Raw genomic sequence first — 19,551 nt, 5'->3', positions numbered from 1 at the left:
ATAAACGCGCATTCTAGCAGAGGAGACTGGAATTGATTTCTTATTGAGCTGTGGCTTGTAAAAATATAATAACATTAATAACAGTCAGCTAGGACAAAGGGTTTTGGCAATATGGCAAAAAATACGGTAATTGGGTAAATATGCTCGTTACCTTATTTTCCGGTCAATTACTTAAGTAACTTTTTTATAAGTAAATTATTCTGGCTTTATCATCTCGTTAAAATTTTCATAGTCAAGATCATCTTTATATCCTTGAATAGACACTGTTAACTTGCATTTGGAACAAAAAACAGAAAGCCTAACAACATCTTATATATTGTTGAATAAGCTATTTGCTTTTCTTGAATTGGGTTTTCATTAACCTAAAAAACTTAGTTCATAATTTACAATCAGTTCAATCAGGTTTAAAAGAGTTCATAAGAACATCTTTAAGTAAACACCAATTTACCATATTGTAGCCCCGAACGACGAAGTTTCCGTGGAATAAAGATTTTCAAACCAAAGTAACCGGTAGCTTGTTTGACATACAATCCTTTACCCATAACGAATCAGTGGCATTTCTAAGCATGTTTAGTGACCGAGACAACAGGAGCTAATGTATGCGACACTAACCGTCATCTTAAAGTATAAACGTCACAAGTATTTAAGAATATGAGACGTAAACTTGATGTTTTAAGTTAGAGTAGCAGTACAAAAGTTCTGGGTAAAGAACTCGAAGGGCTGTTGGAGAAATGCAACGTTTTAGTCAAAGTTAATTGTTTATTTTTAAGAACAACGACGTTTGTGTTAGTATCGGTACCAGAAAGTAAAAAAAGACAAATATTATCTGTAACTTCTAAATGTTTGTAGTTGACGCAGGCGAGTTTAAAATCCCATCCCAAATTTGGATGTAGTCCCAAATACGAAATTTTGCGGATGATTGTTTTAGGTTATTTAAAGTACTTGTACTCCATTCGTTACGAACGTATAATTCTAGGCCACCCGTCATTAAACATTACTATAATGACAGGCGTTGGATAATAATGGCGTCAGAAAAAGTTTTTGACTAATATCACAGTCGCAAAACATTTCCGATGGGTATTTTTCTTTCCTCAAAACATTTGCTGTAATTTTAAAGCATATCATCAAGCTTTTATCGTGATTCTCGTATGTAAAAGGAGCAAACGCTGGTATTACTCAAGTATTTCTGGAAATTTGTCAAATCCATGCAAGTATTCCACAATTGTCTTCGCCCAAAACCAAATCCGCAATGTTCATATTCAGCACAAGCACTCGGAATGCGAACCGATTGCGAATTCGAATCGATAGTTCTAATCGACACCTACATAAATCGACTTGGTTCGTATACAGCGGATAATGTAGCAATTAGAATGTGGATAATGCCGCGTTGTAAAACAGACAGAATGATTTCTAATCGTACTGCGACAATGTTTATTGACGGACAGTTAGTTTGTTTCGAAGGAGATTTATTCCTATGGAAGGCCACTAAAAAGATAAAGCTGTTTAAGCTTAAATGTCAAAACTAAAGAACAAAACCGGAAAGCAAGGTTTAAACCAAATTAAACATTGTCAATTTCAGGCCAAGAATTATGAATATAATTCATCTGCGAAGAGCTCATCGGTGAGCATAGCCAGGAAGACTATCGTACAACGACAAACGCTAAACAAAAACCAAAAAGGTGTCGTGATGACAAATGCTACGAAAAGTCACGTGACTATTTCCATACATTATTTAAAATTCGATTGGAGTTTCCTATCAACGATTGTCATCTTGGCTAGGCCCCCTGATGATGGTGAATAACAAACATAAATAAAGATTTCTGCACCTGTATTTTTCACTCACCTGCTGCATGTTATTTAAGTTCGTTTAAAAAAAATTATACTTCAATGAAAGTGGTATATGATAATGTAGTGATAATGATTCACCTGTACGCTTTACACAAATTTTACGAAGTTTTTACAGCATAATGAGCACGAGCCTGATTCTTGAATCGATCGCATATACGATAATTTATCGATAGCCATCTTCTTTGTTAAACCTTTCTTTTCTTCCTCTATGCAAAGTTCTCCTTAATGTGTTCTATCAGTTATGTTTTAGATCTGGATTTGTTTTTAATTTCGAATTAGTGTACTCTCTCTTCATGTCCAAAGAAAACGAGCAATTTATTTGACAAAATTATTAAGGAAATGCTTCATAACTTTATTCTATCTGCCAACATCTATCTAAAGTAATAGACCACCGCTTTTTCCCAAGTCGGTTAAATGTTAAAAGCCCTTTGTTCCAGCAAACCGCGTAACACAATTCACACTTCCTCGCGTGCTAGCTGCGGTTAGAACTCTTATAGGAATTGGACGTTTTTTTTTCGAGCGCAAACTAAGCATGAACGGTTCACCGCAAGTTACTCTTCTCGGACCGATAAGTTTTAACTCACTATGATTTCTTAGAGATATATGACCTTCGTCTTCCAAGTTTTTGACTAGTCGATATTCAATTAAGTTTAATGTAATTTGTTTCAATTGAGAGGTAATTTGGAGTAATTGAATTGTAAGTATATTGGAAGCGATTGTGGTATTGGTTTCGATTAATACTACCCTTTGCTGATCATGGAAGTTCAAAGAGGAGGGGCTAGTTTATTCCTGGATAATTATATAATCCCTTGTGTAATCGTATAAATATATCGTATCGTATGTAACTGTTAGTCGGTATACGTGGTTAAATGCAGTCGACATCATGATAAAGTTATTGCATTTTTTTTAATAATACTTATAGAGATAACCACCAGCTTACGTGCATTTTATTCCTTGCAACACGCAACGAAGGGACTAACGTCAATATGAAATGAATTCATACAGTTTAAACTATCATAACCATCCAAATTTGTATGTCTAATTATAGCTGTGTTCTTAAGGCCAGTTGCACTCACCACTATTAGCGAAATGACCGAAGACACTCAGCAGTGAACAAGGAAACCTCCTTTATGGAACTCCCAGAATAATCCCACGTTGGCGTTTATAAAATGTTGTACAACATCGTGTGACAGGAACATCATGATAGTATTGATAGTAATTTATTATGTTGTCCCAGTCACACGATGTTATATAACATTTTATAACAGCCAACGTTACAGGGAGCATTACAATAAAATTTAGGGAATGCTCTAACGGTGACAGGTAGTTTCGTTCAACCGGCCCTTAGTCTAAGAAAGTCTAATATCTCAAAGAGAGAATTATACGTCTAACTGTTAAATTCAAAGTTAAAGGAACCAAATAGTTCATTTTTATGTATGAGACGGATTAACATATAACCTCTGCCTCTTGACTTGAACGTCATCCAAGTTATGGTTAAATCTTTACATTTATTACAAAGTACACATGTTTAGGTTGTATTCTTGTCGCTTTGGTAATTTGTTTGTTGTACAATAACATTGTGATCCTGTTATAAATGATTCATCGATATTATTTTCCGAACTAGATGTATGTTAAGGGGAAGCTGGTGAAAAATAAGGTAATGATATATAAAAAATACCTCGTTTTCTTCACTCGATATAACGATAAATCTAAGTTACGTAATAAAGTGCTCGGTTCATTGAAATTCTCAATAAAGAGTTTATACAATTCATTCCATATGACCTTATTCAATGTAGTATCCAAAAATTGCTCCCCCTTATTCAGGTAGCGGCGCGCGCTGCGCCCGCGCAGCGTTCCACGAACGGATCAAACCAACCGCCGCACTATTTATTATGCTTTTTGAATTTTTCCAAGCGCTTATTTCTATGTATGACTTTGTACTTTGAGATTCCAGGTTGGCTTGTATTTATGTTATCTGATTTCTAGGATTGTAAAACGTATGGTATTTATTTGTGTTTTTTACTAGATTTACTTTTGTAGGTTTATTTAAGGTACCTTTTATTCGAATATAGTTAAAATATATACGGAAATTAAAAATACATTGTTTTTCTCGTGCCACATCGCGTTTAGCTATAAATTTAGATAAATATTGGAAACTGAAGATGTAGAATTAAGATAAGAGAATGTAATCAATAACCATAATAATTGCATGACTGTTTGTTTCCTAATAATAATAAAAAACAAGTATGTTTTCAGTTTGAATAAATAATTACAGTTGCATTTCTTTTTTAGTTTTGTTACAAATAAAATGACATGAACATATTTTATTACTATCACAAAATTTATAATATGTAAGTAAACACAAAATTATCGCTCACATTAATTAGAATAAATAATCATAAAAATATAAAGGTTAATGATTATTCTACAACATATTGCAAAAACGTATCTTGAAGTATCATTATATGTCATATTATCTACATTGCTATTTAAGGTTCAATGTCAATTTAAATGTGTACTTTCGTTAATTTCACCCCGGGCTTAATAGGTACACCTTACATTAAGACAGACAGCAGATAACACCTCACAATTACCCTTCTACATTAAAATTTACCATTGTCGGTAATTGAAATCGTAAATAAATAAAGTTTGTTAATGACTATTCCAGGTGTCATTCCGATCGATAGCTGAACGCAAGTGAGATAATTTCAATATTTTCCCGCTTAAATTTAACTGTCAAATTAACAAAAACTTTTTATGTCCTTAAACTACGTCATGGTATGGGCATTGTGAATGTCATCTCGCTTTGTGTGGTAGGGCACAGCACCGCGGATGTCATTTCAGGTCTAGAGCAGAGCCCAACCCAAGAGGGGAATTCCACCTTACAGAAAACCGCAGCCAAATAACACTAGACCCTACTGTGTTATGCAATAGATGTTACGGATCTTGAGGCCACCTTACAGTGGCACCCAACTCGCCTCACTTGCGTTCTGGCAGCCAATACTATAACACATTACACACGCTATTGCAAAAGGGAACAGGAATAGCAGAGACACGAAAAAAACGTAGAAACGATCATCCGGCGAGCTAATGGCGTTCCGAGCGGATATTGAGGGAAATGCAAAACTGAGGTAACTGCATTAAAATATTGAAAGATTCTTTTATTACAGGCCAATTACCCCGTGGGAACAAATTCATATTGAATGTAATATAATTAATGTTATGATATAAACATTTTAATAGCTCTGATAATCAATAATAAATTTATCTCTTAGTTGTATATTTTAATTCGCCTATCATCATACTTTAGATAGATTTTCCCTGTTTTTTTATTGGTTTAATTTTTGTATTTATCATGTAACGCCTCTGGAGTTGCAGGCATCCATAGGCTACGGCGACTGCTTACCATCAGGCGGGCCGTATGCTTGTTTGGGTTGTTTGCCACTGTCGTGGTATAAAATAATAATAATACAAGTGTGTTATTTCAGAGAGACTTTGCATTGAAAAAATTGATTAGAGTAGCAGTTAGTATAGTAGTAAGTAAACAATATGTGTAACTAAGCTAAAAAAAATTTTTAAGTGTTTTTCTCTAAGTACGATATATTATATAGATACAGTCAGCATCAAAAGTAGCGTATCAGACTATGCGTCAAAAGTATCTATCATTATCTGAAAGCTTAACAAAAAGAGATATAATTCTACACATTAACAATAAAACTGTTGCAGGTACCTTTGAACGCAAACTATTCTATATACATATGTCTAATTGGAAAAGTAATATCACCACGACAGATACTTTAGGCGCGTGTTGAGCTTTTTCTAAAAACAATATTAAAGACCTGATTCTCACAGATCCTGGTGTTTACGGGTTCTTTTAACTCACTATCACTAGCGTATTCAATATTGACGCTAAAAATGTCCCACAATGTATATTTATTTAAAATGTTATTCAGGCAACAAGGCCCATATTAGAACGTGGCTCCATTGAATCGGCTGCTGTACTATAACACTGTAGTTTCCAGTATGTCACGCTCATACCTACAAGTAATTGTTTTCACACTAAATCCTTGTTTATCCTTGTTTATTAAATCCATTTATTATTTTAATTTAATCAATGAAATGTTTAATCATGTAAATTTTAATGTCTAGTTTTTAAATCGATTTAAATTTTCGTTTTTATTTTAATTCTTTTTATAAATGTTATATGTATATGGATCAATGTTGTCTGCAATAAATGATTTAATAATAAATCGTGACGTAATCGAACGGACATTACGGTAGGATGGAGATTTCTAACGATTCTGAGTAGAATGGGCTATAGAAAGTCCAGATTTGAAGAATTTATTTTGGAGAACGCGTTTCATACGTTACTATTGACGCTTATTGTACCTATGCTCAACATTTTACGTTTTACCCGAAGACCCGTTATCAAACCATTTCAAACGTAAAGTAAGATCCGTCATATAGTTTCGCGGTTTCGCGCATTGTTTATTGTTATTATTTGCAAAGCAATACGTGTATTTGTTATTGAAGTGTAAAGTTGATTGATACTGCAATCTTCATTCAGTCAGTGTCTAACAAATTTTCACTTTATTTCAATGGAATAAGGTGTAAATTATAATATATTCAACCATACAATAGCTTTCGAACATTCAAATGCTTCACAAAACATTTTGCCTTAACTCTGGGCTTAAACCTAGTATAACTTGATCTTTAAATCTGCAGTTTGCAACTTATATGCTAAATTTAGCAACTTTATATGGTTGACTGGTATAGTTCATTTTTAGGGTTCCGTTCCCAAAGAGTAAAACGGGGCCCTATTACGATAACTCCGCTGTCCGTCCGTCTGTTCGTCTGTCACCAGGCTGTATCTGATGAACCGTGATAATTAGACAGTCGAAATTTTAACAACAAATACGGTTTTTTTAGCATTAAAAGGAAGGAAGGTTTTGACGTATCTTTTTATTAAAAAACACTTTTGAAAAATAAGTCACGACAAATATATGACAATTATAAATCATATACGATCATTTGCTTTTTTCTTTTAAAAGTAATAGTTAATGATTTTTAAAAAGCGTTTAAAAAAAAGTCATGTCAAGATTGTTTAAGTACCTTTTTTCTAATGAAAGAAAACTGCGAAAAATCGTCTTACTTATCTAATCGTCTAAATTGTGCAATAAAGTTTATATAAAAAAAAATACTTATTTTTAGGTTCGTTTGTGAATAAGTACACAGTTAAAGCAAACTTTGTTCTGGATAAGACGAACAAACATTCTGACAGCCGCCGACAAGAATGATCGATGTGACCACTTAATAACATGTTAATGCTTTGATAATATCGTTATTGTTTTTATTTGGTTTTAATATCCGTATACACACCCACGGGCTTTAACTACGGAAGGTGAGGTGGGGTAAGAGGAAAACCTGGGCAAGATGAACACCTGCAGCCGCTGTGGCCAAAAATAAAATTATGTTTCTATTTAAATACTAAGTAGATATTATGTGCATACAGGAAAGAACAACTAAGTTTTAAATGAGGCTTTGCTTATTCTTTAATATAATTAACAAAACAAATAGGCATTTTTGGACTTATCAGTAGGTCATATATCGATTTTTAGTCAGGTATTAGTATAAATTTAGTGCAATCTTATCATTATCATAATGTATATATTATGATAATATTTAATAAGACGTTTTTAATCTTTATTTCTGAGATACATTTAAGCTATTTAAATTCTAAAGCATTAAAAAAGTATGCGATCGGTTAAATGGGAAGGAAATCGAATACCTGCAGGTACATAATATCAACACAATCACGGACCCTTAAGGTAACTTAAAAAGCTTTCCCATATTTAGGTCAGTTTATAACAAAATAGCAATTCAGTAAACAACGGCGTAAAACAGCAAAAGCGTGACTTACGAGAACCAAAGGGTTCACACAAAGTAACTAATAATACTGCAACTGCCATGGTAACATAAAAGGGCAACTCCTATTAAATACCAGTCACTTACGCCATTTGCACTACAGTCAGAAAATGCTGAAAACACGCCTTACTTTGTTTACTTTAAGCGTACACAAAACGCAATAAAACGTGTGTTTAATAATGAAACATTTTGTAACTTGTTATTAAGAGAAAGGTATTTATAAGTCGTATTTCTGAAAGCGAGACTTGGCAGAAATATTGAGTTTTGAAACGTATGTGACACGTTTGAAATGTTGTTTTTTAACGACGAACGATGATTTATTGATACTGATACATATTCTCTTGTCTACTTCATTTTTTAGAGCTTAATCTACAATGTATACATTTCGCAAAAACGATCACATATTTTCTATTTAATAACCATACTACGCATTAGTGTACCAACAACTTAGTAACACGTAGCATTTTTTGCATCATCAAGTACCTAATATAAGGTCTTGTTTACACTAGAACGCTATACCGACAACTAACCCAGTATACATGCCATGAGAACTACTTCGTTTGAAATAAAATTAAATGTTACAAGATCTAAGTTTAAGACAAAGGCGTAACGTGTCAAGCTAATTGTTTAATAGAAAATTGCTCTGTCCCAATTACCTCCTCATTAAAGTGTGCGTCGCACGCGCAGGTCGTCATTACCGGTGACCACTTTAATACAACTTTCGTTATAGATCTTATGTAATTGATATAAAGTTGATATTGGCATGATTTAAGTGCAGTCACTTTGGCACTTTATAGCGTCTGTGTGATAAATTGATATTCAATGTTATTTAGGTACAGCTTAAATTATGTATAACGATACATATAATGTTAAGCAAACTACATATTTAAATACATAGCTACTTGAATAATGGTAGTGTTATACATAAAAAACCTCATACTATTGTCACTGTGACAAGGTACGAAATGGGTCCTAATTAAATTCTTTGACTGTACTTACTTTTGTAATATAACTTTTTTAGTACGCAATAGTATTAGTTAGTTTTATTTCTTTGGGGCAGTTACTGTCAATATCAATTTTACCTACCTTTGGTTGGCGTTATTTAAAAGTACTTATGGTAGTACTTTCTTAAAAGCGGCCAAGTGCGAGTCGGACTCGCGCATGAAGGGTTCCGTACCATTTAAGACGTATTAAAAAAAAATCTACTTGCTAGATCTTGTTCAACATTTTACCACTTTGGACACACATTTTACCACTTTGGAACTGTCTCTCGCGCAAACTATTCAGTTTAGAAAAAAATGATGTTAGGAACCTAAATATCATTTTTGAAGACCTATCCATAGATACCCCACACGTATGGGTTTGATGAAAAAAATTTTTTTTTAATTTATTGACGTATTAAAAAAAAACTATTCACTAGATCTCGTTCAAACCAATTTTCGGTGGAAGTTTGCATGGTAATGTATATCATATATTTTTTTTAGATTTTTCATTCTGTTATTTTAGAAGTTACAGGGGGGGGGGGGACACACATTTTTTCACTTTGGAAGTGTCTCTCGCGCAAACTATTCAGTTTAGAAAAAAATTATATTAGAAACCTAAATATCATTTTTGAAGACCTATCCATAGATACCCCACACGTATGGGTTTGATGAAAAATTTTTTTTTTTTTAATTTTTATGCCGTATTAAAAAAAAACTACTTACTAGATCTCGTTCGAACCAATTTTCGGTGAAAGTTTGCATGGCAATGTATATCATATATTTTTTTTAGATTTTTCATTCTGTTATTTTAGAAGTTACAGGGGGGGGGACACACATTTTTTCACTTTGGAAGTGTCTCTCGCGCAAACTATTCAGTTTAGAAAAAAATGATATTAGAAACCTAAATATCATTTTTGAAGAGCTATCCATAGATACCCCACACGTATGGGTTTGATGAAAAAAATTTTTTTTTTAAATTTTTATGACGTATTAAAAAAAACTACTTACTAGATCTCGTTCGAACCAATTTTCGGTGGAAGTTTGCATGGCAATGTATATCATATATTTTTTTTAGATTTTTCATTCTGTTATTTTAGAAGTTACGGGGGGGGGGACACACTTTTTACCACTTTGGAAGTGTCTCTCGCGCAAACTTTTCAGTTTAGAAAAAAATGATATTAGAAACCTCAATATCATTTTTAAAGACCTATCCATAGATACCCCACACGTATGAGTTTGATGAAAAAAGATTTTTTGAGTTTCAGTTCTAAGTATGGGGAACCCCCAAAATTTATTGTTTTTTTTTCTATTTTTGTGTGAACATCATAATGCGGTTCATAGAATACATCTACTTACCAAGTTTGAACAGTATAGCTTTTATAGTTTCGGAAAAAAGTGGCTGTGACAGAATCGGACAGACAGACGGACATGACGAATCTATAAGGGTTCCGTTTTTTGCCATTTGGCTACGGAACCCTAAAAAGAAGTCAACACCACTAGTTATGGACCAAAGAGAGTACCTAGCTGTTTATATTTTTTTAATAATTATCAAGACAAAATGTCAGTTTTTTTTGGCTGTGCAATACCTAGATATTATACAATGTACCTATCATAAATTTGTAGAAGTATATACACAAAATAGTGCCGTAAATGCATACAGGATTGCTGTCTTCCCATATGCACTCAGACCAGCAACGAAATCAAGAAAAAAGTACTTCACAAGTGCGTAATAAAGATGTAAATGTGAACTCATGAATTAAAATGCAATTCAAGTTAAATTTATTTTGCGTTAACGTAAAAAAGACTTACAGTTTAATGTCACAGCTCGATTCATTCCATCTCCATCATTACCTGCAAAGAAAAATTCCATTAATATGTTTAATTTGTCACCAGTGTTAAAATAAATATCGACAAAAAACTTGATTATCGATATCGATTTTTAATCCGTTTTTGAATACTTTTATAAATTAACTGTCTTAGATAATTAAAGATGTTGAACTTATATGGCCAGCTTTTTTATTTCTATCTCTGTAATTTCTGCAATTATATTGATTATAGTTTTATGGACATACTTGTACGATGTAATTACTTTTCATGTAATAATTATGAGGGAATTTTATTATGGTTATTTTAAATTAAAATATAATTCTAATAGAAATACATTAAATACAAATTAAAAACTTTTTATAAATAAAAAAATGTATTTTTATTTCTTTTCAATAAAGTTGACCAATAAGAAGCGAAGCTCAGATAACAAGTATGTATTTTAATTTAACATATTCACTGCCAAGAACCCGCTAGGTGTGTTCATTTAAAATACCTAGTCATTTTGTATTGGAATTAGGGTGCTGGGCACTGAAGTGTTAAAATGCTCAGTTAAAGACCAATCACCATAGAAACTGAAACAAACACGTTGCAATTAGAGAGTAAAAGCGACTAATAACATAATTTCGACCATTTGATCTATTAAGAAGATATAACAATCTTAATCAATAGAACTATTGGTCAGTAGTTAGTTCGCAACAAGAAAAGCTGTAAGCAATCTATTTAAATACACTCAGGCAGTTATCACAATGGACGCGATTTGCATGTCGCTCCGATGTTAGAGCGAGACAACGCTATGTGAGTATTATAGTGTCATCCCTCTCATGCGAATCGCATCCAGTGTGATAACCGCCTTAATCCCCATCAGCGCGGCGATACGGCGACATATTTTTATCATAAGGCCGTGCGCACACGCACAAAAAAGCTCTCCCGCGCTCATCAACGGCCCTTTCGATTATACATGCGCTACGCTGTCACGAGACGATGGGATCTTTATAGAGCTGTTAATACGAGCAAAGCAAGATATAATTACAGGTACAGTAGAATAAATAGATGGTCGGAAAAACTATGCGATTTTACGTTTGTTCGTTCATTTTACGTTGTTGTTATAGTTTTTAAAGCGTTTCTGTTCATAATTATATAAAATCTGTATTAATATAGGCAGCATGTTAAAACAGGCTAAATGTTTTAAACGCATTCTGCATTTCAGTTTTATGAATGTTGCAAGTTGCAATCCCTTTTTTTTCTGTACGTATAGGTATAAATTATATAATAGTAAATGAGCATAACGGTCTCACATAATAATTGCTGGAAATATCGTCCCATTTGAAACTGAATATTTAACTAAAAAGGATATTGAGAAACCTTATGTAATGTACATATTTACAAAACAACTAAAAGTCATAGCCTAAATTGTAAAAAGTGGCTACCTAATTAAAGCCAAAACTCCAGCTGGCGGGTGGTTTTATCCACTCTTCGATGTCCCCGTAATCGAGTGACGGCTGATAGAGTCGGTCGAGATAATGACACGAGCGGTAAAAACGCGGACAGTCGTTATTTATCACCGCACCTTAATTACCCCGGGTCCCGCCTTGCCCGGCTTGCCCCCGTGCCCTCGCCGATGAAGTTGTTTCCTTATGAGATTTCAGCTGATGACAATGAAATGTTGTTTTAATAAACGTGGATTATTTATTGTGAGGTGTGGCCATGTATTTGTATACATACGGGGCAGGTTTTGGGGAAAAACTTTTTACCTGAAAGAGAAGGTACGCAAGTCAAATTTTGTTAATAATCATGATTGATGTGCATATATTATTTTACTCCAATTTCATGAACTCAATCTTTGAATTGATTGGTAAGAAATGCCTTTTGTCTTTAATTCTGCCATTTGTAATATGCAATTATGATTAAATAAATACACTTTTAGGTACATATATAGATTCTTCTTTGTTATATTATCATTTATCATTTCCACATTGAAGACATTTTATCATATTTTAAATACAATATATTAAAACACTAATATGTTTTACTAACTTCACTAAGTAATTCGCAAATGTTATTTAGGAATCAAGAGAGGGCACTTTTGTTTCTAGGCTCTAAATTATATTTACCGAAAACGACTCAAAAACACTACCAATGCTACCAAAGCACTGGTAAAAAAATACACCACAAGATCATTGAACTATGGCGTAATGAAAAAATGAATTAATCGAAGAATTGTAGTTAGATCAATTAATAATCAATAATAACCGCTTTAATCGTTCGTTCCGGGCTCTATATCATGCGTCTGCGCAGGCCACAGATCACCTCAACCAGACAACACGTAAGACAAGGTGACCACACTAGAGGAAAATATAGCTAGTAGGCTAACACTCGTCCATACGAAAAGAGAAAATGCTTTTCCACTTCTAAATATTTTCCATTCTCTATGGTTTTTTAGTACGTTATTGACACAGCAAAAAAGTTAGTTTATAAGTTTTTCTTATTTTTTAAATTTCAAAACAATTTTTTTTAACCAATAAACCTAAATATTATACTGAAGCGAGCGACATCAAAATCAATGTGATTTGTTAAGATTTAGTTAGTGGAAACCGTTTTCTCCCGAAAAGAAACTTCATGGGAGAGTACCGTTATTTCGTTAGGATCGCAAAGCTATTTCTCCAAGCGCTCCAGAATGGGAAAGCGACAGTGTCGTGTCGTGTATGTCAGTTGCGCCCACAATTACCACAAACACTCGTGTGAAAAAACAATACAAAAAAATATATGAATCGGGGGTCTACCTGGGTTGAATGTTGTTATCGTTCATGAAATGGTGTAGATTACAACTAAGTTGTGATGCTTGAATCGAAGCATTTCAAAAACAACATTCTACCTTAGAAAACCGAGATCACCCATAAGCAATCCCGTACGAATTTGATATGGGAGCGTGACCGCTTATATGTCAGTTGCGTCTACAATTACGAGAAGTGGCCATGTAATTTAAATATATTTACAAAAATTAGGGATGTATTTGGGCTTATACTAGAGACCCGTCCTGGCTTCGCGCGAGTTCCACAAAACGGTCACACATTTTAGCTAATCAAAACAGTAAATTTTACTGTCCTTTCGGAACAGTAAAATGTACTGTTTTATCCGAGAGGCTCATATGGAACTGTTTAAAGCATTAAACGTTAAAGCAATTTCAATTGATTTAAAAAGAATCTCAGTGAAAACCGCATGAAAATCCGTTCAGTAGTTTTTGAGTATATCGCGAACATAGAGACAGACAGACGCGGCGGGGGATTTTGTTTTATAGGGTTTAGTGATGGTACAGACTACAAGTCAGTTGTGCTGCCCTAGTCGTAGCATTTGACAAATAAAAAGCACCAATGTGCGGCAACCTCGTGTTCTCTGTAAACGCTTCATAATGCGGTGTCTGTGTAGTCTGCGACGCAAGCTATATATCTTTCGGTGAGACTATTAACTGGGTGCCAACTATGCTTTATGTGACTTGGGTAACAGGAAAGAACGAAGAGAACGGAGAAAAGGGTCCCAGTTGATCCCTGTAAATGTGCAATGAAAATGGGTCACACTCTATTGAGATTTCTATAGCATGTAAATGTTTTTCATTAATTTTGGGTGTACTTAAAAATACATAATTGATTTTATCTGTTTTGTGATAATTTGTAACATTCGCACAAATTATGACAAAACTCATCAATTTCATAACATCAAAATTAGAATATAACTTAGGTAACGATGCACTGAACAATGAAATTTTTTAAAATTACCAACACTTATATGTGCTGAATTAAAAAAAATCTAGCTAGGAAAATATAAATTTCAAACGTTAAAAGGTATTTCAATAGCAAAATGAAATATGTCATAGCAAAAACAGTGATTCAAACAGAAAAATCGTAAACTAAAATGAAGCTTCAATAGTCTTCTTAATAAAAAAAGCAAATGTCAAATAGTATATTATATTTTTGACATATATTATTCACATAAAAATTATGTTTGCCTAAAATACAATAAAACTGCTTCAAACATAGATCATTAACCCGAAACTGCTTGATCAGCACATTATCATGCCAATAACATACTGATTAGCCCATTCAACTAAGCCATCACTTTCCCGGGCCATTTTTGACATCAGTTTGACAGCGCCAATGAATATTTAATGTGCAAAGTTAATTTTATCAATGGCGAAACGTGATACTAGCAAATATACTTGCTATTCACTAGTGTTGCTAATATATGGAGTGAAAAGGTAACTTTGTAAAAATTTAATCAAGCTGTAATTCAGAAATAGATTGCTACACGTATTCGTTTTTGTAGAACATCTTTTAGAAAATTACTCTCAGTTTTTAGCCGGACAGCATACGTCGTTTATTTGAAAAATACTTAGATTTAAATATAAGCAATCTTTAGTAACTTCTTTTACTAATCAATCTGGCGCACCACTCATTCGTGTACCATTGTGACCCTTTTACATTCTCAGAAAAAATATATGTTTTGTTTTGGTATGTTTTTATATATTTTTTTTTGCTTTGAAAATCTAGGTACATGGGACCCCATTCCCAGCGCGGACAAGTTTTTTGCAGATATCGCGAAGCGTCTGGTTGACGTAACGAACGGATGACCAAAGAGCTGACGGCTTCCTCGCACAACGTATCAGTATTGGCATTAAGTGCGCCTTTTGTACGATAAGTTTTTCTTTTGTGCAATAAAGTGTAATAGTACATTACGATACAAGTGCGAAAAATAGGAAATTCGAAACGAGTGGCGATAAATTAAAACATGACCGAAGGGAGTGTTTTAAATCGACACGAGTTGCGAATTGCCTATTCGCACATGTATCGTACAACGTTTTACAGTACATATGGCCCTTTAAATATTCGACCCAGTAACGTAATATGCTAATCTTCGCACTAGTGCTATAAAGTAGCACCATATGTACTGTAAATAAATAAATTTCATTTTGACTCTTATAGATATTTTACACCTCTAAATCTTATTAGTAGGTATCCGTACTCTGACATCGGGGACATTTACCCAAATTTAATCTATTGTTAACTATAGCGACTACATTTCTGTTATACTGTGGCAATTATTTATTTTAAGATTATTATAATGTAATGTTTACCCAGGTATTGGCTGTTGTATTTATTTATAAATGTTTCTATGTATTTTACATGTCACTAGTCACTATTGATGTTACTGTAAATGTTGTGTATTGACTTGTAAAAGAGCCCGTGAGGCCTCGCAGAATGAATTTTTGAGTTTTGAAGTTAATTTGGAAACACGAATACTTTTGCTAGTGACAAGAACAAGTACCTTAACTGCCTTTCTTGCCGGCAGACAGATAAAGTTAAAAGTACTTACATATTTCGCAGCTCCATCGCAAGACATATTGCTCGTACGTTTCTTCGACCATAAGGTATGCCGATTAAGATCTAAGGAACTATACTATACAATGCCTACAGCTATAGATCTTGGCGGGCTATCCTCGCTCCTCTTGGCAAAATCGACTCGTTGGGTTATTAATGAGTGTAATAAGTTTGTGATCACTTTTGGTGTAAACTGTTGTTTTACATGTTTCTTTTTTGGGGTTCCGTACCCAAAGGGTCAAACGGGACCCTATTACTGAGACTCCGCTGTCCGTCCGTCCGTCCGTCCGTCCGTCCGTCTGTCATCAGGCTGTATCTCATGAACCGTGATAGCTAGACAGTTTAAATTTTCACAGATGATGTATTTCTGTTGCCACTATAACAACAAATACTAAAAACAGAATATAATTAATATTTAAGGGGGGCTCCCATACAACAAACATATTTTTTTGCCGTTTTTATAGATAATGGTACCCTTCCTGTGCGAGTCCGACTCGCACTTGGCCGGTTTTTTTTTGGTAGGTATAAAATGTATTTTCTAATTGCTTACAATACAATCTAGAAGTAAATGACAGTGAATTTTAAATTCATTTCGTTCGGTAGCAACCTTTCGAACGCTTTATGTCATAAAGACAAACATCACTCAAACGCCAATAACCCGGGCGCAAGTGAGCTAATGTAAACCTTACTTGAAAGTGTGAAGGTTACTTTGACAGCGTCCGCCATAACAGCTTTAGTTGTCCTTGGCGCTGTGGGCACGACAAGTAACGACGACTTTTGGTGTTCTTGGCGTTAAGGTTAAAAGGCGAAAAGGTTTAGCTCGTCAAACAGTAAGTTGTAGGAGAGAAGGTCTAAAGCCGGCTCGGACGGCTTTAAGTTATGTTTGCTTTATTTTTTACACACTTTAAAATTAGAAATTTGTTTATATTTGTGATTTTTCACAAAAGACAATCCTGTTTTTATAATAAATAAATTACAATAAATTGACCGACAGTAGGTAATGTAACGAATGTACATGGCACTAATTAAAAAAGTACAGTACATCATATTGAAGGTTAATAATTTGCTATTGGCAAATACTCGTAGTTTAGTTTATTTCGCAAAAAATATAGAATGGAAAAACTTAGTATTCCTCCGATTCCAAGAAACAGTTCCTGTTAGTGTAAATAAGAAATTAACGTATAAATTGTCGTATCGTACGCTGTGCACCGCCAACAAATACAGCACTTATCGCAAAGCTCTTATTACATTGAAAAAAGGCAGATTATTGCTTAATTCGTAATCAAAATAACTTGGTATTACTGTAATGGCATATTGGCATATCGGTTATATTTTTTAAAAGGGCGTAAGTGCTTAGTGATTATACGGCACTTAAGTTGGTATAAGATGAGTGCGATCTTAAGATCGCATCGCGACCACACGTGACGCTGAGCATCGAATAAAGAATCGAATCGATTGCGAGTGAAAAATGCTCATCGATTATCGTTTTGTTCTTTTAGCGCTAAAAATACGTTCCTACTGCATTTTTTCGATATATACTACAATCTTATTACACTTACAGTTGAATAATTATTTATTTCCTTTAATATGTAAACTAATTTTTCTACATATTATATTATAAATTAATAGCAGTCACTTTCAGCGTAGATTTCCCTAATTACATTTAATAATTTGCATACATATCTACATCACTTTTATTATATAATCTACCTACATTTTTCATCACACCCGATTCCCTAAAAGGGTTACGAGACGAAATTACTTTTTAAAAGTGTTCGCGCTCCCCGCGATTAATAAGCGATTAAGGATGTTTTGACTGGACTACAGTCAATTAGTGTCAAGAAGGTATGTCTTTACACTCTTTACAAGTAGCTTAAGGTGTGAATGAACTTCGTTTTGGAGTTTATAAGTAATTTTGGGAACTTGATGATGGACATATTTTCATGCTCATGCATATTTACGATAGCCAGCTTAACTTTAGTGAGCTAAGAAAATTCAGAAGTACCATTTGTATATGTCGACTTTTAAAAATATTGTGTAAGACAGAATGGGCAGATATGATTATTTGAATCTATTTTACAAAAACTTACACAACTGAATACTTACATAATAAAATATTTGTAGAATAAAAGCCACCGCATCAGCAAAAACATAACACAATTACGATACAACAAATAGCAAAATGCATCAAGCACTTCAGAAAAACCAACAGCGTTCGATCAAATAGAGACGCGAACAAAGTCACGCGTTATCGATAAATCGACGCATTTGCGTTGCACATGCCACAACACTATCATTATCATCTACCGATCAAAACCCGACTTTAACTCTTCACCGTTAAGTCGCATATCCATTGGACACCATTGAAGATAGGAGATATTCCAGTCCGTTGTAAATCGAGCGCTGGATTATTGTTTTAAAGTTCAAATTCGCATGTTTAAAGGAGTTGTGGTGACCACACGTAGCGATCGTGTGCGAACGGCATTTATTAAGTAGTGTACTATTCAATTGGAAGACGTGTGCTCACTACATTTATTGCACCCTTTCAAAGGTTGAATAGAAACACAAGTCGCATCGCGTTAATACATTGTTGCGTTTAATTTAACTTTTACATGTTTTTTGGAATGATAGTGGATCTTTTTATGCCTTCTTTATGGCTGGAGCTAACCCGCATGTCTTTTAAAAATGTTAAGATATAAACAGCAATAAGCAGGGATTCAACTTCTCTCCAAGTTCACAATAATAATAAAAAACATAAGTATAATTACTTATGGTTCATTTGGATATGAAGAAGTTTCTGTTTATGATACGCTTTTGTTTGGATATTTTTACCTTTATGTCAGCGGAAAAATAAGAAGTATAAAAACTTAAACTGTACGAATTAAGTGTTTGTTTAGCCTTTTACAAATAAATTATAAGGTTCATAAGGAACTCGCCTGAGCGTAATTATAAGGTGCAAAATAAAAGAACCTGACCGGCACCAAAATGAGACGTACCGAGAAAATTGTTCAACGAATTTACGAGACAGTGCTGTCATTATATAAGGTTTGATTGAAGACCCCCGAAAAGATTAACCGGGCCGCTAGTGCCGAGAAAAATGTCGATATAAAACCCCGATCAGCTTCCCTGACGTCTCCCAGGTAGACACGTCAGCTCACCAATCATCATGTAAAACTTAGCCAAGCCACCGGAATTTGTTGTAAGTCAAATTACGATCACGGAATCATCTCGAACCGCAAAATTGCGAGGAAACGCCGGCCAAAAATGCTCAAACTGAGCACATAATTGCGTAATAACTCAGGAGCGATTACTGTAAAAATTTCGATTGAGCATTATTATTCCGGGGCTAAAAACACGTAAGGTTCGTCCGAAGTGTGGGCCGTTTTTGCTGTAAGCTTTCCGAGATGAAGCCATTACGCGCAAGAACAAGCCGGGAGAAAAAAATGCCCGAATCGCCTCGAGGAACACTCGTGCGCCGACATGCTGTCTTGCCTCGAGAAAAACGACCAAATCGGCCAACTTCGTTAGGACCCGTTTCGGCCCCGGCGTGGTCCGTCTGCTTTTGTTTTTCAAATTAAATCTCGAATTTCTCCGATGCT

At 34.2% G+C, this 19,551-nt stretch overlaps 1 protein-coding gene across 2 annotated transcripts in view; it reads right to left on the bottom strand.

The window, feature by feature from the left end:
* LOC133530501 (zinc finger protein GLI4) overlaps window positions 1-19,551 on the bottom strand; it is a 137,203-nt gene that overhangs the window by 84,256 nt on the left and 33,396 nt on the right. For both annotated transcript variants that reach the window (XM_061868421.1, XM_061868420.1), the window contains one exon: window positions 10,566-10,607. The gene's annotated coding sequence lies outside the window, so the exon portion shown is untranslated. The remainder of the gene's footprint in view (window positions 1-10,565; window positions 10,608-19,551) is intronic.

This window comes from Cydia pomonella, chromosome 23, assembly GCF_033807575.1.
Source record: "Cydia pomonella isolate Wapato2018A chromosome 23, ilCydPomo1, whole genome shotgun sequence".
NCBI classification, from domain to species: domain Eukaryota; kingdom Metazoa; phylum Arthropoda; class Insecta; order Lepidoptera; family Tortricidae; genus Cydia; species Cydia pomonella.
Note: the sequence above shows the minus strand (reverse complement) of the source record. Positions and strands in the feature narration are given on the sequence as shown.